The 16,787-nt window shown below is 35.9% G+C and overlaps 1 long non-coding RNA gene across 1 annotated transcript in view; it reads left to right on the top strand.

The window, feature by feature from the left end:
* The window catches only part of LOC116176780, a 29,784-nt gene extending 19,819 nt beyond the window's left edge, over positions 1-9,965 (top strand). Inside the window, exon 3 of the long non-coding RNA XR_004146521.1 lies at positions 9,873-9,965. This is a non-coding gene — a long non-coding RNA (uncharacterized LOC116176780). The remainder of the gene's footprint in view (positions 1-9,872) is intronic.
* The last annotated feature ends 6,822 nt before the right edge of the window (positions 9,966-16,787 follow it).

A 16,787-nucleotide genomic window follows, 5' to 3' on the forward strand; every position in this document is an offset into this window, starting at 1 on the left:
CTTTTGTTCTTTATGCCGGTTAAAATCCTGGATTTTTGGATACCGTTAGAACAGGAATTTGAAGTTAAATGTCATTTTGGGTTTCAATGTTTAAAAATAAAGATTTGAACCACAAATCTACGAACCAAAAACTCTCAGATTTAGGCTTTACTAATAGAGAATCAAATGTCAAAATTCAGGACTCGGAACAGGTAAAGATAAAGATTGTTTTCCAGTAATTGGGATTTAAAAAAGCGATATTAAAAATAACAAAAAACAAAGAACATGAAAACATATGTGAATAAAATAAACATACAAATAAATAATACAGATAACCAAGAAATTGTCGTGTTAATTAAATCCAGTCATTTCTCTTTGTTCATCATGGAAACCAGTAGATTTCTGTAATGAAAGTATTTAGTGTATACAATGCAAACCAAAAACCCTGTATAAAAACTTTGTATCGCGATGGATTCTACATTAAAAAAAGTAATCTATCAAAGATTTTGCCAAAATATATATAGAATATCAAAATAAAGGGTGCCTCCATAAGAAAGAAATTTGGATCGCCCTGAACTCCACCGGTATTCGTAGAAAATCCCTCTTGATGATATTGTTATTTGCTCATGAATTAATTTTCAATTTTTATTAAACTCTTCCAAAATTCCTTATTTATTCTCCAGTATTTTTCATAAACACATTTTAAATGACGCAAAATATCTCGAACGCTTTTTAAAATCCTCTTCACATTCTTAAAAATTCCCTTGAATTCGCTAATGAATTTCATTTAAACGTAATTTGAATTTCTACCAAGGGCATCTCTATCAAATAGCTTCATTGGAATTCATATTTTGAATTTTTCTTCTTTAAGACACCTGAATTCCACTTCACTTCATCATGAGATTTTATTAACTGCAATCGACTTGATGTTAAACTTGTTTTTCAATTTGTTGAAAATCGTACATTTTTTAAATTACTTCGGAAAGCCTTTTAAACTCGTCGTGAATTGTCTTTGAGTTCCGTTCAATTCTTAAATTCTACACTTTCATTTGTGATAATTTTTTAATTAAGTTTGTTCCAAATTTCTCTTCTCTTGGTTCCCATTTGATCTGCAAATGAATTCTTATTAAATTGATTTTTAATTATTGTGTTATAGTAATTCCTTTTCAATCAATAACAGTTCCAAGATTGGGCTACTAGCCCTTTGAATTTTTTTTCAAATTGGTTTCTAGTCTATAACTTTTGATTGAGAAGTCTGATCGAAAAAGTACGAATTGATTTGGATTCTACGCACCCAAATTAATAAGAAAAAGTGTTTTCCCGAGAAATTTTGGTGTAGTCGATTTTTGGTAAAAAAGGAAGGTTATACACTGCCTTTTTTTGAGCCCCGAAAAAAAAATTGTCTCAGATCGACCCGGAAAAAAAATTTTCTTATAGAATGTGGCCTGTAGAATCCATAATTTCAAACAGTTCCAAGATTGGGCTACTAGTTCAAAAGTTACAGCCCTTTGAATTTTCTTTCGAAATTGGTTTCTAGTCTATAACTTTTGATTGAGAAGTCTGATCGAAAAAGTACGAATTGTTTTGGATTCTACGCACCAAAATTAATAAGAAAAAGTGTTTTCCCGAGAAATTTTGGTGTAGTCGATTTTTGGTAAAAAAGGAAGGTTATACACTGCCTTTTTTTGAGCCCCGAAAAAAAAATTGTCTCAGATCGACCCGGAAAAAAAATTTTCTTATAGAATGTGGCCTGTAGAATCCATAATTTCAAACAGTTCCAAGATTGGGCTACTAGTTCAAAAGTTACAGCCCTTTGAATTTTTTTTCGAAATTGGTTTCTAGTCTATAACTTTTGATTGAGAAGTCTGATCGAAAAAGTACGAATTGATTTGGATTCTACGCACCCAAATTAATAAGAAAAAGTGTTTTCCCGAGAAATTTTGGTGTAGTCGATTTTTGGTAAAAAAGGAAGGTTATACACTGCCTTTTTTTGAGCCCCGAAAGAAAAATTGTCTCAGATCGACCCGGAAAAAAAATTTTCTTATAGAATGTGGCCTGTAGAATCCATAATTTCAAACAGTTCCAAGATTGGGCTACTAGTTCAAAAGTTACAGCCCTTTGAATTTTCTTTCGAAATTGGTTTCTAGTCTATAACTTTTGATTGAGAAGTCTGATCGAAAAAGTACGAATTGTTTTGGATTCTACGCACCAAAATTAATAAGAAAAAGTGTTTTCCCGAGAAATTTTGGTGTAGTCGATTTTTGGTAAAAAAGGAAGGTTATACACTGCCTTTTTTTGAGCCCCGAAAAAAAAATTGTCTCAGATCGACCCGGAAAAAAAATTTTCTTATAGAATGTGGCCTGTAGAATCCATAATTTCAAACAGTTCCAAGATTGGGCTACTAGTTCAACAGTTAAAGTACGAATTGATTTGGATCAGTATAAGGATAATGATTACGTTGAGGTATAAATGAATGTGTGAATATTTTAATATGAAAATACTGTTTTTACGTGAATAAATGGTACATAGAAATACTTTGTTTTACCATGAATATTTCCTCACACATGAAAGTTGAAGGTGAAAGATGACTTTACGAAGAGCATTTTCATCTAGCCGTGACGGTTGCGATATTTTTGCAAAAAACCGCAAAAAAAAACATGAAAATGAAGATTTTCGCCTCCTTTTATGAATTTTCTAGGCTAAGAGGTACACCTAGGCTAACCTCTGAGTATCTACCTTGTAAAAAATTTCACGAGGAGCATTTTCAGCTAAAAATATTTCATCTAGCCCTAAAGGTCGCGATATATTTGCAAAAAGCCACGAAAATTGATGATTTTCGCCGCTTTTATGAATTTCCTAGGCTGAGAGGTACACCTAGGCTAACTTCTGAGTATCTACCTTGTATGAAATTTCCCGAGAAATATTTTCAGCTAAAAATATTTCATATAGACCTCATAGATCGCGAGATATCAGCCAAAAAGAGCGAAAACACGGTTTTTTGGGGATGGTGGGGTGGCTGGAGCCGTTAGCACAGAGTCTGGAGGGTGGGATTTTTAATATGTTGTTTTTGACACCTAACTGAACATATTCCACCATTTTTTTCTTTTCCACCTCAAAATGTCCAGTTTGCCAATTTTACAGTCTCTATCGCCTAGACTAGAATGAATTCAACAAGAGTTTTTATTAAATACTTTCTAAATTTCTCTTTAATTCTTCTAACTCTTCCCGAATTTCTGTTGGTAAGTTAGTTCTATTAAAATCTCGGAAAAATTACATTCAATTAATCTTGTCTTAAATTTCTCTTTAATTTCTGTTATTAATGTGTACATACGGGCTCTTAGGGAAGTGGAATACGGGAAATCCAGCTCTTCGCTGTATTCAGTACGAAAGCTAACCAAATTCTGTAGTTATCGGAAAAATATGGAACAACCTGCAACCTCCTGGAAAAATTACAGCGCATCCGAAGACGACCGTTTTTGATAACGTTCACTGCAACTTATTAAAACGTCGGTCATTAACAATTCTTACCCAATTAGGCGCATTCAAACTTCAATACTCATTAATCCCATTAACACCTAGGCCCAATTGGTATTTTCCCGGTACAACGACTGTTGTAAAACAAGATAACAATCATATGCAAGGCTGCAAACTGGTAACAGCTCGATTTGTAACTCGTTTCTAAAGTTAAGGAAACTCTTTTGGAAGAAATTATGTTGGATGGGGGTTCCAGTTTTTCTTGAACAATATTTTTATTTTTGGTGACCGCTTTAGTTTGTGAGGTAAAAAATTAAGACAAGTTTAAATTAGTTTCGATCGAAATTTATTCTAATAAGTCGCATTTATCTCTAACACAACTTCAGCAGCCCATCACCGAAACTTATACTATACTTCATAATGCAAAATGCGATCGCAAACTTTTCCATCATCTCCGCATCAAATCCAGTATGATTAACTTATAATGAAAACTTAAAAATATGTTATGCGAAACTTTGAAAAAAGTAATTTGAAACAAACCTTTTATTACTTACCTTCCGCCCGATTGTTACGATCCGACCCTCGAAGACCTCTAAAAGGGAAAAAGTTTGTTTCGCTGACATCTGAATGGTTTATATCAAAACTAAAGATAAGTTTTAAGTATTTCATTCTAGTACTGGATGGAAGCAATCAATTTCCAATGTCGGATGACATAAAAGAAAAGTTTTTTTCTCTAACACTCCCTACAAAATGTTTTAATGTTCTCTATGATAAAAAAGTTTCCCTTTTTTTTGTCCGAAAGTTTTTCGCGAGGGAGGAGGCGGAGTGACAGTATTTAGAGCACTCACTTTCGATAATAGAAAATCGAAGGCCGGCCGAAATCGAAACGTCAATTTGGGCGTCGCGCGTTTAAATGAGACGAGGTCACACCTCAAACAAATGTTCAAACAACCGTGGGGAAGTGGAGCCGTTCAAAAGAAATCCCATTGCCAATTTCCGATCCGAGCACGAAAAATAACAAGGAACAAATAGATAGAATCATATATAAAATATCCCTGGAGATGGCGTTGAATTTTTTATATACTTGTAACTTGACCGACAACATTTTGCTGCTTGAGAATGTAACACGTAATGATAAATAATCGAGGATTGTGGCAGCGGTTCTCTTTCAGGGATTAAAATCAAAACCTTTTAGGTTTATTGCTGCTTTACTTTTTTAGCAGGGCCTCGGAAGTTGAACGTGAAATGGTTTGCGATAGCGCAACGAAAATCGCGAAAATTAAGCAGCTTCTGTACCTCAACACCAAATAATTAAATACATGTTCTCCAAAGGATCCTTATTGTAACAAAGAGCTTGGTACCAGAGCGAAAAGGAATCGTTTCATTGAATTAGGGTAAATTGTGGTGTTTGTCTGGGAGGGTCGTAAAAATACTGTAAAAACTTTGGACAGATGTAGTTTTGATGGTGAAAATTAACGCAGCGTTACCATTTATTGCTGAAATTGGCAAATAAAATCGGGTTCAAAATTTTCAGGAATAGTTTGGGTGAAAGTAGAAATCTATACTTCGTGATCAGTTCAGCAGATTAATGGTAGTTCCCCGAAAGAGTCACGAAGTTTACTTTCGCCAATAAAATATTTACAGTTTAGTGTGCAATATGACACATATTTAAATTGGTGCTTTCGGTTGATTTGAATTTGACACTGACGAAAACTTAAATCCGCCCATTTCAAAGCCAAATCAGGAATTTTTAGGACCAAATTTGGTCGCCTTGAATCTAAGCTACCCAAAGGTAATCCCGTCTTAGATAATTAGTAAAATTTTGAACGCGCCACAATGTCGAATTGTTAATTAAAGCGGCCATTAAATAATTTCCATTGGTTAAAGTTCTTTTTTCAACCAATCCCTGTTGTTTTCCAAAATCCCCGAAATTCAAAAAACGTATACTGTATGAATAGCTAAAGACTGGAACTTTATATATAGCTAATTAAAAAGACTGAATTTGAGATCCACTCGTGTTATCGCGGTGCGGTAAAAGAATGAAGGACAAAAGAGGCATTGAAATTTGAATGATGCGCCATATGTGACAATTTAATCTAAGTTTCGACACCATACATTGCCAATAATATTCAAAATTCAAACGGATCTATCCCAGTGGCGGCTGGTGAGATGTATGATTGGGTGTGCTGCAGAGTAGGCGATTTAAGAAAATAAATGGCATATATGGAAAAAAAATAATTTATATATATAGTCATGTAATACTACAATACGCGGTCGCCGAGCCGAACGAGCTGAAGTAGGTAAATGAACTACAGTTGTCAGTTACAGTGATAACTGCAAATCAAAAGGAAAACGTGAATTTGAAAAGTGCGCTTAAGAAGCTACGATCTGCACTCCGTGCAGCACGGTTCTCCTTTACTTAACGATATTATGAAAGTGACCGATTACAAGCGGAGTAGAACGAACAGCAAGTCAAAATACTGCCAGATCCTCCAAGTTGAACGTCTAAGTTATAATCATCACTAAAGATACGGGTAGTTACAACGCTTCTAGTATTTATTTGACTTGCCGCATTAGCGTAATTATATGTTTTATTTTCCCGTTCAAATTAATTATTTCTTATTCAAGATTTGTGTTTTATGTTAGATATTTGTATGATTATTTCTGCTTTCTGTCATATTTTTTGGCGGTTCTGCAGCTCTGCAGCACTTATTGACAAGCCGCCACTGATCTATCCTGAAACTCAAAATGTATCATATTTACAACGAAAATTCGTGAAACAATTACAAAAATTTAACGGAATTTTTTCAATGTACATGACGATATAGTATTTCATAGCTATTTTTATAAATAAATTATGACCTGCCACCTGTCACTTTACCGGCCGCACCTGTTATTTTTGCGCCCGCACCTGTCACATTGCTAAATGTCCCCTGTCATCACTGACAGATTGACATGAATCAAAAGTTCTATGAAAATTGAAATTTTATATTAAAATACGATTTCAGGTAATAGTCATTTATATAAAAGTCAGGAAATCCATCCTAACCAAATTCAGAAAATGTACTGCTTAATGTTTTACTGCATCACTTTTCCTCAAATGGATGGTGTAAGAAGTTAGCTGTGTTACGTAGCTTCTCCAAAAAAAAGTTTCATGCATTTTGAAACATTTTGAAATCGTAGTTTTTGCAAAAAAAACTTCACCCTATTTATTCTACATCCCAAAAAAGGAATTAAATGGATCATCCACTTAAATTTCTGTTGCAACTAATTTTTAATTACACTTCAATTTTTTTTAACATAAATATAGGAATCCTAAATGTCAGAAAGTCATTTTTACCCTACAAAAGGTGTAGCAGTAATTTTAAGCTACCTGGCAGGAGTTAGACATCAAATGTCGACGTTTTACATAATTTTAAGCAACTTTCTGTCTGTATGTACGTGTGTACGTTGGTAATACGGAAACGAAAAATAACGGACCGGTTTTTGAATAAAAATTTTGGAGCGACCAACAATTTTTATTAAGGTATTCGAAAGACCTTATTTTTCTGTTTTAATATAAAAAAATTGAGAAAAAAAATGTCAAAGTAAAAAACTAAAACTTTTTTCGCCAAAATTAAATTAATTCTAATTAGGAATTACAATTATTAATTATATGTTGCCATGTCACATTAAATTGTGACATTAAATTCAAAAAAATAAATAAAAGCAATAGGTAAACTTACCATTTTCAGGAGGAGAATCCGGCTCATATTCAATACCACTTAGAACTCTTGCAAATCGGCTCACGAATGTTTGAGATCGATTCGCTCTTCAGTTTAACGGGGAACACACAAATGAAAACACAAACGGAGCATGTAAGGGGAGTTTTCAAAACAGTGTTTCAAAAATTAGCACACACACTATTCGAGTGTCGCTCCATACTATGTACGTTCTTAGTACCACAAATTCGCTACCCCAACGCGGAATTAATTGTATCAGGAACACTTTCAAAACGGGGTTTTCTACTTGGGTCATATTCTCCTGATCCCCTCCCGCTAGAAGGTTTGCTCGTTTCAAATATAGTAAAAAAACGTAGGCATTGCATTTGAAAAACAAAAGTTGCATCGATTTTCGGTGACACCGGAAGCGATGCTGGAAGTTTGAATATGCGATCAGATAGATCGTAATGTCACCTATAAAATTATATTTGACAAATTTTTCGTATATCGCCAAATGAAAGAAATATTGAGGTGGTTCTCTCAAACATATTGTATACAGGCTGTTTCACGCAAACCGTTACCTAAAAGGATTCATACTCCCATTAATAAGTTAAATCTGAATATTTGCATACGAACATAGTTTTTTATGATCTATCGAAGGAAAATATTATCATGAACATTTCACTTCCGGTTTACCGGATGTGGATAGCAACTTTCTTATTTTAAACAGAACAGATCTTCATAACATTTTCTTTCGATAGATCATAAAAAACTATGTTGATATACAAATTTTCCGATTTAAATTATTAATGGAAGTCTACATACTTTGAGGTCACTGCTTGCGTGAAACAGCCTGTATATTGATCAAATAAAAATCGATCCAAATTTCATGTTAAATTTTTCATACTGAATCTGAGATTTAATTCAAGGGAGAGCAACATATCAAGAGGCTTTTTAAATGGTTTCAAACATATTACAATGCGCCTCCATTCAACCCAATTTACAAAGATCGATTCTTTTAAGAACTTTCTGGTTACTGTCAATAAAAATTTAACGCAATTTCTTAAAGAGAACCGATCGTTATTTTTTATACAAATCAAAAAATTGCTTTACTTTACTTATGGTGTTTTCGCGAATCGATCGTTTTCCCACGGTACAAATTGGTAGGGCACTTCTCGAGGGAATGGTGCATTAGAGCGGACAATATTAATGGAACCCGGAAGGGGGAATTGGTTTTACAATTACCCTTTCGGAATGTTTGAGCATTAAAACGTCTACTTTTACTGTAATCCTTTCTGAACCAATCCAAGAAGCGAGTGGCACGTTTTACCCCAGTATAATGTCGTTTCTGGTGAATGTTGCGGGTTATTCGCGCAAATGAAAATCGCGGGTCATACGAAAAACGTAGTTTTCATCCGACTGCTTAACTTTTATTTATTTCGGACCACGTACGTGATGTTCTCGTGGACCAAAACAGAATACCTTACTGTTATATCTCCGGAACGCGTCCCTCTTCTTGCGATTTTACTAAGCCTACCGACATGGCGCTAAGCGGCCATTTTTTAGCCATTATCCAGTTGGCTTCTTATATCCCAACGAATCATGCGTGCGTAAAGGCCATCAATCAAAACCAACGGCCGTTTTAAAAGACAAATTCATCGCTTCTCACGCAGCTCTTAGAACTCATGAGTAAGCCTAATCTTGCCGTTTTGGTCACAGAGGGCCTATTGCACCTTCAAAATTAAGTATCCCTTAAAGTTAAGCATAACTTAAATACCATAGCAAGGATTGTCGTAATAATCATTGCCATTAATTTTAAGTTCGACTTAACTTTAAGCGAGGCTTAATTTTGTTGGTGTCACTGGGGCTTAAACACATTAAGATTGGATTACAGACCGCCAGACTGGCGCGTAAAACATAGATCGCCAATATTATTAAAAACCCGTCCACTTAAAATACATTTAAAATAACATTTTTTTTATATTCGTCTTCCGACTCCTGGAAATAAATTCATTATATACCTGAAATCAAATCATGATAGGAAAAGACTCACAAATTTCATTCGATATTTGACTGCATTGTTCCAGAGTATTCTAGAAAATTGGAGTAAATAGGTACGCTACGATACTGATTATTATTGCCGCGCTTTACCCAAATATATATATTATATTTGTTAATCTATGACGTGTTGCTGGAGAACTTCATAAATTTAATATTTAGTCTTACCATTTGTATTCAAAATGTCCGACGAACTACGATTCTTCATTAACCCGGATTAATAATGCATCGAGTTATGTACGAAAGGCGACCGCGTAAAATGACTTTCGGAAAAATTCCTCGACTCCTTTTATACTGTCGAAACTGATCCGCTGTAAAACGGAGATGTAACCTTTCGAAATATCTTGTAAAGTAAATCGAAGGAACAATAAATTCGTTCAAGGGGGGTTGTAAAGGGGGCCCTTTTCTTAACTATAAGTGTATGTGTCGCGCGCGAAGGGGGCGCGCGTGTCGTGCGAGCGTCGTAATTGTGCGTGGCTCGAATGCCGACTTTTGATTGCCCATAATACCGCTGTTAGAACTCGAAGACGGAAGGAAATAGAAGAGAATAATTCAAGCAATTCGTTTATTACCTCTCGTAAACAGAGTGAATAATTAAACTAACCCCTCTTTTTATTTATTTGACTAAATGTCCTCTAACCCTTCTGTTTCTTGTTACAGATTGACCCCAAAGTAGCATTTCCACGAAGAGCACATCCAAAGGTGAGTTTTTTTTGTCTTTTTTAAAAGGGAAAGTGTATGAACATTAAATAAGTTTGGGGGAAAGTTTTACCCTCGTTATGTATAAGTAAATAAGCGCGCTGAGCATTTAAAAGTTGTTTAGCAGTTTCTTTTCTTTTGACCTAAATTTCCGGCGTGTTACAGTTGGTAGCATTGTAAGTATTACAGTCGCTCCCTTCGTTAACTATTTACGCAGCCCTCTTTTCGCCCTTCCGTCGTCGCCGTCAACTTGGATAGCTTTCAAATATTAATTCCTCAATTACCGGTCTCATTCACCGTCGCTTCGTCAGTTAAAAGAACCTCATCGGACACTCCGCTTTGTTAAAGAACATTGAATAATTACCTGTTAAGGGCTTGACGATTTCGCCCCTTCTCGCACTAGAGGGATTTTGCCTCGTCATCGCTTTTCCTTGTATATAGTGAGTGTGTAGGGTAAAACTGTCGACTGTGTACTATGAGAAGACGAGGGATTGAATTGCCTCTTATCTTTTAGTGTCAAAAATTGCGAATATCGAAATGTGAACCTTCGGATAGTTCATTTGCATAATTATTATCGTTTAGATTTTGGACCCTTTTGCGAGAAAGCGAGACAATTAAAATTGAATCATATCGGAGTTGCTGCTTTCGCCTTTTTTTGCAAGAACTGTCTAGTCAGGATTTGAGTTCGACTTTTCGATTACTACTCCTCAATTTATCACTTGTTTAAACTACGCTGGCCCCGGTTTCTAGTGGAGAACTTTCAATTAAGTGCATTAGTCACAATAAGATTTAACCCTGCAAATTAATTTCGCCATTGGTCGAGATTCCATTGATAAATCGATTGGAATCGATCAATATTCGTTTACTATGCGGTACGTGCAGACAATAGAACACTGGTTTTTTGCCAAATACCTCAACTGATAGCTATAGTCTAAATCCACAAGCATACATGAACGATGATTTTTAGCGCATTTTCCAGCCAACCAACCAAATGTTAGAAGGTACTATTATGGAGACTTTCTCCGTACTTCCGTCCGAAGACCTAATTAAGTTCGTTCTTTTTGCATTCGGTAGCTTATCGCTCTGGCACCTCAACCAAGAAATATCGTGACGATTAATGTGTGCATGCGCAAACTGCGGATATTTTTTTTTAAATTTGAACCAAAGATTCTTATAGTAAAGGCAAGCATGTCGCATATTGTAACAAATTAGATGTGCGCATGTGGAAACTACGCAATGTCATGTTTCTTATATTTATGGAGATTTTTTGAAATTTTAACGTTAGACGCTTCTAGTAAAGACAAGCATATCGCATATCGTCCTAGTGCTTCCAAACTTCTTTCCGTTAAAAAAGTGGGCGGCCATTTTTTACCGCAATTCCATACTTGTGACTAACATGCGGGTGGTAAAAATTAACCTAAAATGATTGTTTTGTAGAGTGCAAACTCGTGGCGGTTAAAAAATCGGGACTTTCCCTGTTGCATACTAAATAGTGACCTTGTGAGTGGTTCTTGTCTTGGTTAAAGTAAAATGGGTTCTTTTCTTAGCTTTAGACTTTGATTTTGATCAAGTAATCATTTCTGACATGCCCTTTAATTAAAATTCTGGTAGAAATTAGATTATGGTCTTTTTGTGTACCATTTTTTCAGAACTTGCAACTAGAATATTGCAAATTCTTACAATTGCATATCTTAAAATCGTTCCTGATGAAGTTCTTTGATTTTTTATCATAATTTATACTCCACCTCTATTTCCCATTAAATGTCTATTAAATTTTTACTAATCGCGCTGTGTGAAATTCTCATTGGTGTTCATATTTTAAATTTTTTTGGTATCTTCTCTGATATCTTTGAATTTCTGCGGAATTACACTTAAATTCATGATGAAATTCATATGATTTCCTTATGTTAAATTCGTAATTAAGTCCGATTTTTTAAAGTAAAACGTGCATAACTTTAGTGGTGTCAAGTAAAACTTTTGAAGGGGGTAGGGCGGGGGTGAACATACTTTATGGTAATCTAATGAAAGGTCTTCATTGAAAGGTATTAATTTCTACCAACCATAGTCCTCCTTCTTCTCGATAAATATATCGTGCTACAATGTTATTAAGAGAGTCATAGTTACTCCTTGGCGCTGAGTTACCTGCCACATAAACGGCTACCTAACTCAGGGCCGGAACACACAATAAGAGCTTGAGATCTTCCACAGGGGTAGTTCGTGCTGGGCATATTATGATCTTCTTAATTCCGTTACCACTTACCAATAGGGTTGAGCGCCACTCAATTTCTCTTTTAACTCACCCCGTATGAAATTGAGAAGATACGAGGGTGGTAATAACAGCAAAATCAATTCAGGTACCAAAAGAAATACTAGTTTTTTCTCAATATCAAATTGCAAAACAAAATTGCCTCATTAATTGGACAGCGTATCCTCCAAATACAAATTATTCAAAATTATTAGTTACGTTACTCAAAACTCTTGGTAAAAAGGCAAAAGATCCAAATTCCTTGTGCGTTTTCTATTTATCGAAACGTCCATTTCGGGTATGGGGTAACAGGAATACCCATTTCGTACGCGTAACCCTTTTTAATTAATTACTCCTTTCCCCGATATTGGAAAAATATGGGATCGATGTCAAACTTCAAGATTTTTATGCACGCTTCTTTTGAAGTAAGGCGCAGCTCAAACGGACGGGTTTTCTGTAACTCTTTTAAATGTTAATCCTTAATTATACCTTTCCAATTAGTTGGAATTAAATCTCCAAATTCTGAATTCCAGTTCCAGTTCCTTGGAATGTAAGGTCAAGCGGCACAATCGGTTATCACGTTAATAGTTTCTGCAAACTCCACGACCTTGCCGGTTTCAATCCTGGATTTTCGTAGACCATTAGAGAATTAAAATCGATTAATCGGTAATTTTGTTTAAATTCATTCTTTTACAAATTTTTACGGCACACCTCAAGGAATCGAAATCTGTAATGCACAAAGAATATGATTCAAAATGTACTAGTTCATCGCATAAATAATTTCTAAACAACAAAAAGAAATTACGCCAAAGATTAGATCCTTGTGGCACACCGGATAGTTAACGGAATTAACTTAACGCGCTATTTCCTGTCTGAAATTGATCGATACTCCAACACGTAATGAATTGCTTTTTGTGTCATTTTTTTATTTGTTTAATGGACGTCTACCAAACCAGACCACTAGAATTTTGTCGTGCAAAAGGCTAGGTCGCCACACCCTCTCCCTTTAACAATGATTTCCGTTTCTCGCCGTCCAAAAGCAAACGTGTATTATTATTTTTTGCTTTCACGAAAAAACGGCTCAATAAAAAACGGGAATAAAAGAGTGACGACAAATATTTATCTATGTAAACACTTTCGGTATATTTGTGCAGTTTGTTTGTGAACAAAAAATTTATCATCTTTTTCGGGGGAGTTATTTCGTTCTCGGAAAAAAGTTTACAATGAAGTCGTGCGTAAATCTGATTTGTATTACGCCGCGATGAGGAGCGAAGGGGGGCCGGGGTAGAAATATGGGCCGACGTTTAGTAAAAACCTTCGCGTCAAATTAAGCTTTCCAAAGAGTCCTCGCGTCAATTCCAACTTTCCCAATAACTTAGGAAATTACAAGCTATTAACATATCAGCAACTAAATCACGGGTAGATTACTGTGTCAGCAATTTCAGCAAAAAAAAAACGACATTCGCCGCAACTTTTCAGATTAAAGCCGAGGTAATTTCGGCGTGCACTAAAAACGTCAGACTATCATCGGCGGGAGGAAGGCCGAATAAACACGTTTTAAATATGAAGCCAAGAAAATTTTCTCCAGAAGGAAGCTCAGTCATATCGTATAAGACCTCGTAACAGCCTACTTCCGTAGAGTACCGCGTTAATTAAGTCCAAATCAAATTACCATTTGGATTTCATGCTCATTAAATGGCAGTCTCGGCACGGCTGGCGTAGTGACGAGCCCTTGCTTTTCTCATTACACATCCACCACCTCCTCCCCCGACTACCCTCTTCAAGCAACGAACGCTAGCGTAGCAAATAACTTTTGTCTCGGCAAGTACGCAAATCCCTTAAACTACAGTGATACTTTTTAACTTTTCCAGATGTAGAATACAAATGATTGCATTAGAATGTTTTGATATAAAACTTCCTTTTTTTCTATTTCTCCCTTTCTCCGTCCTTCTAAAGGGATATTCAATCCCTTTAATGCACTCTTATATACGTGTTTTCCCGAAAGATAAAAGCCGTCCCCATTAATTTGCATATAATTTCTTATTCGAGAAAAAAAATATCTAATGCACCGGCTAATGTCTTTCAACATCTGGCAGAAACACTCTTTGGTCTCGTAATTTTAAACATTAAAAAAAACCAACCCCCTTACAAGTAATCTGCGAAGAGCTTTCTCGCCAATTTTTTCTTGGTTAATATATTTGGTCCCGTCCTTTGTGCCTGGCTAACTGTTGCTGCTGAGCGCTTTTAATATTCTGTAGTTGCTTGTTTTCTTAACACAAAGTATCTTGATTTGACACGAAATACACATTGTAATGTAATATAAAACAATAAAATGCTTCTTTTTGCATTTTGTTGTGAAGAGTGTCAATTTTAACATATGCAAAGTTCCCATTAATTCCGGACCAAGAAAACAATCAAAAGGCAAGATGTCGACTACATTTTGTATGTATAACTTATAACGTTATTTTAATGAAATTTGGCAAAAATGTTTCAAATCCAAAGATGACAGTATAAAACAGACAGACAGACTTCTTTTTTACAAAATGGCGACTATTTTAACATTTGTCGTGATATCAAGGCAGTACAGTTTAGTTATGACATCAAAGTGAAAGTGACATAGTCGTCGCATCGGTTTATCACACTAGGAATTTTGTTGACCCACCCCCCAGTATTTGTGTAGGACATTCCCCAGCACGTAGTTTGTTAGCAAGAATAGCAGTAGGTAGTTTAGGGCAGTAATCCTTTTGGGGAAGGACGTAGAACTGGTGGTTTATGGAGGGGAGATGGATTACTCTCTCGTATACAAAGATCATATGATAATTGTATGGAAATTAACATTGAATTTTTCCCTAGAATAATGTCGTCATATACTAGGGGCTGTCTATACCCCCCCCCCCCCCACGTCATAATTTTTGCAAGTGACTATAGGTATCACCAGAGTGTAGCACCGGGGTCCTGGGGGGTATCCCAGTATATCACGGCATTATGATAGTTCTAGGGAAAGATTAAATGTTCATTAATCTTCGTGTACTGGAAGGTAGTCCATACTCCCCAGACACACCCAATACCTTTTGGCACTTTAAATGGTTTATCAAAGGCCGTCACGAGAGTTCTTGAGGCTGAACGTGTTGATGGAAATATGATTGTTTTAAGTTGAAATTTACAAGGACTTCCCAATTTCAATTCCAGAATAATTAATTGGCCCTTAAATTAAGGTCCGTAGTTACTGACGCAACGGGCTACGTTATTGGCCCATCTAAATACTTTTGAAGAAGATCGAACCAAAATGGAAACGCATATAACATAGCAAATGAGGTAATAAAGAACCGGCTTGGAGGCACCCCAAAGGTTTAAAGACAGAACTTTATTGAGGCACTCAGAAAACGAAGAGGCGGGAAGGGTGATCAGAGAAACGAAGAGTGGAACATGGAATGCATGCAGGCAAATGTGCAAGGAACGTACGAAATAAAGCTGTTAAAAGGAGGAATAGATGAAAAAATTGAGTTGAGGGAAACGTGGAGGAAAGCTTGAGAGAGGAGTGAAAAGATGAACGAAGAGGCTTGAATAATGAAGGATATATTACGAGAAAAAGAATGTGAAAGGAAGAGGCGCGACGAAAAAAAACCTCTAATAAAGCCGTTGGAGGTCACAAGTAAGAATTTGGTTGTTGAGATGGGGACGTGAAGAAGTAAAGAGCATGAAAGAGTTTTCTGAAAGAGTCAAGCGGTAAACCCCCAAATATAAGTAGGTTTGAGGGAAAGCGTGAAAGAATAGGCACGAAGAAACGGGTAAAGGAGGAAGGAGACTTAACAACAAAAAGAGCTCGACAAAAGCGTGTTAGTAAGGGAAAGAAGCGTGAAAGGGAGTGGGGCGAAAGAAGTGTTAAAGTAAAAAATTCTGATAAAGGAAAATGTGAAGTGAAAAGGTTTATGAGGTGTAAAAAGAGGTGGGGAAGAAAAGGGGTACTTCCCAGAAGAAATGGACCTTAAAAAGGTCTTGAGAAAGGAGGAGTGGGAAAAAAAGGGAAGAGGAATTAAAGCACCCGTGAAGGAAGCAAGTAGAAGAGGGGTCCGAAAAAGAGGGAAGGAACGAATTATAGTCCGTATGAGTGAATTAAATCTTTATAATAATGGTTTTCCCCTAGGATTTTAGGTCCCAACCTCGGCCATGGCGAAAATCTCGATTATTGCATACATTCAAGTTTTTATTATTTTAAGACTCAGCAGCCTTAGATCACTTTTCACAATTCCAAAATTATTTCATAGGTAAATGTTTAATTAACACCGACATAAATCCTGGATATGACTAAAACCTGGAGGGATCTTATATCCTGAGGTGGTAATTTGGGCTCATTTAAACTCAGCTGATCCTTGACAAATAAAATAAATTTATTTGACTAATAGTCTAGCTAGGCGATAGAGACTGTAAAATTGGCAAACTGGACATTTTGAGGTGGAAAAGAAAAAAATGGTGGAATATGTTCAGTTAGGTGTCAAAAACAACATATTAAAAATCCCACCCTCCAGACCCTGTGCTAAAGGCTCCAGCCACCCCACCATCCCCCAAAAACCGTGTTTTCGCTCTTTTTGGCTGATATCTCGCGATCTATGAGGTCTATGTGAAATATTTTT

The sequence above is a fragment of the Photinus pyralis genome, unplaced genomic scaffold, assembly GCF_008802855.1.
Source record: "Photinus pyralis isolate 1611_PpyrPB1 unplaced genomic scaffold, Ppyr1.3 Ppyr1.4_LG7, whole genome shotgun sequence".
Lineage (NCBI taxonomy): Eukaryota > Metazoa > Arthropoda > Insecta > Coleoptera > Lampyridae > Photinus > Photinus pyralis.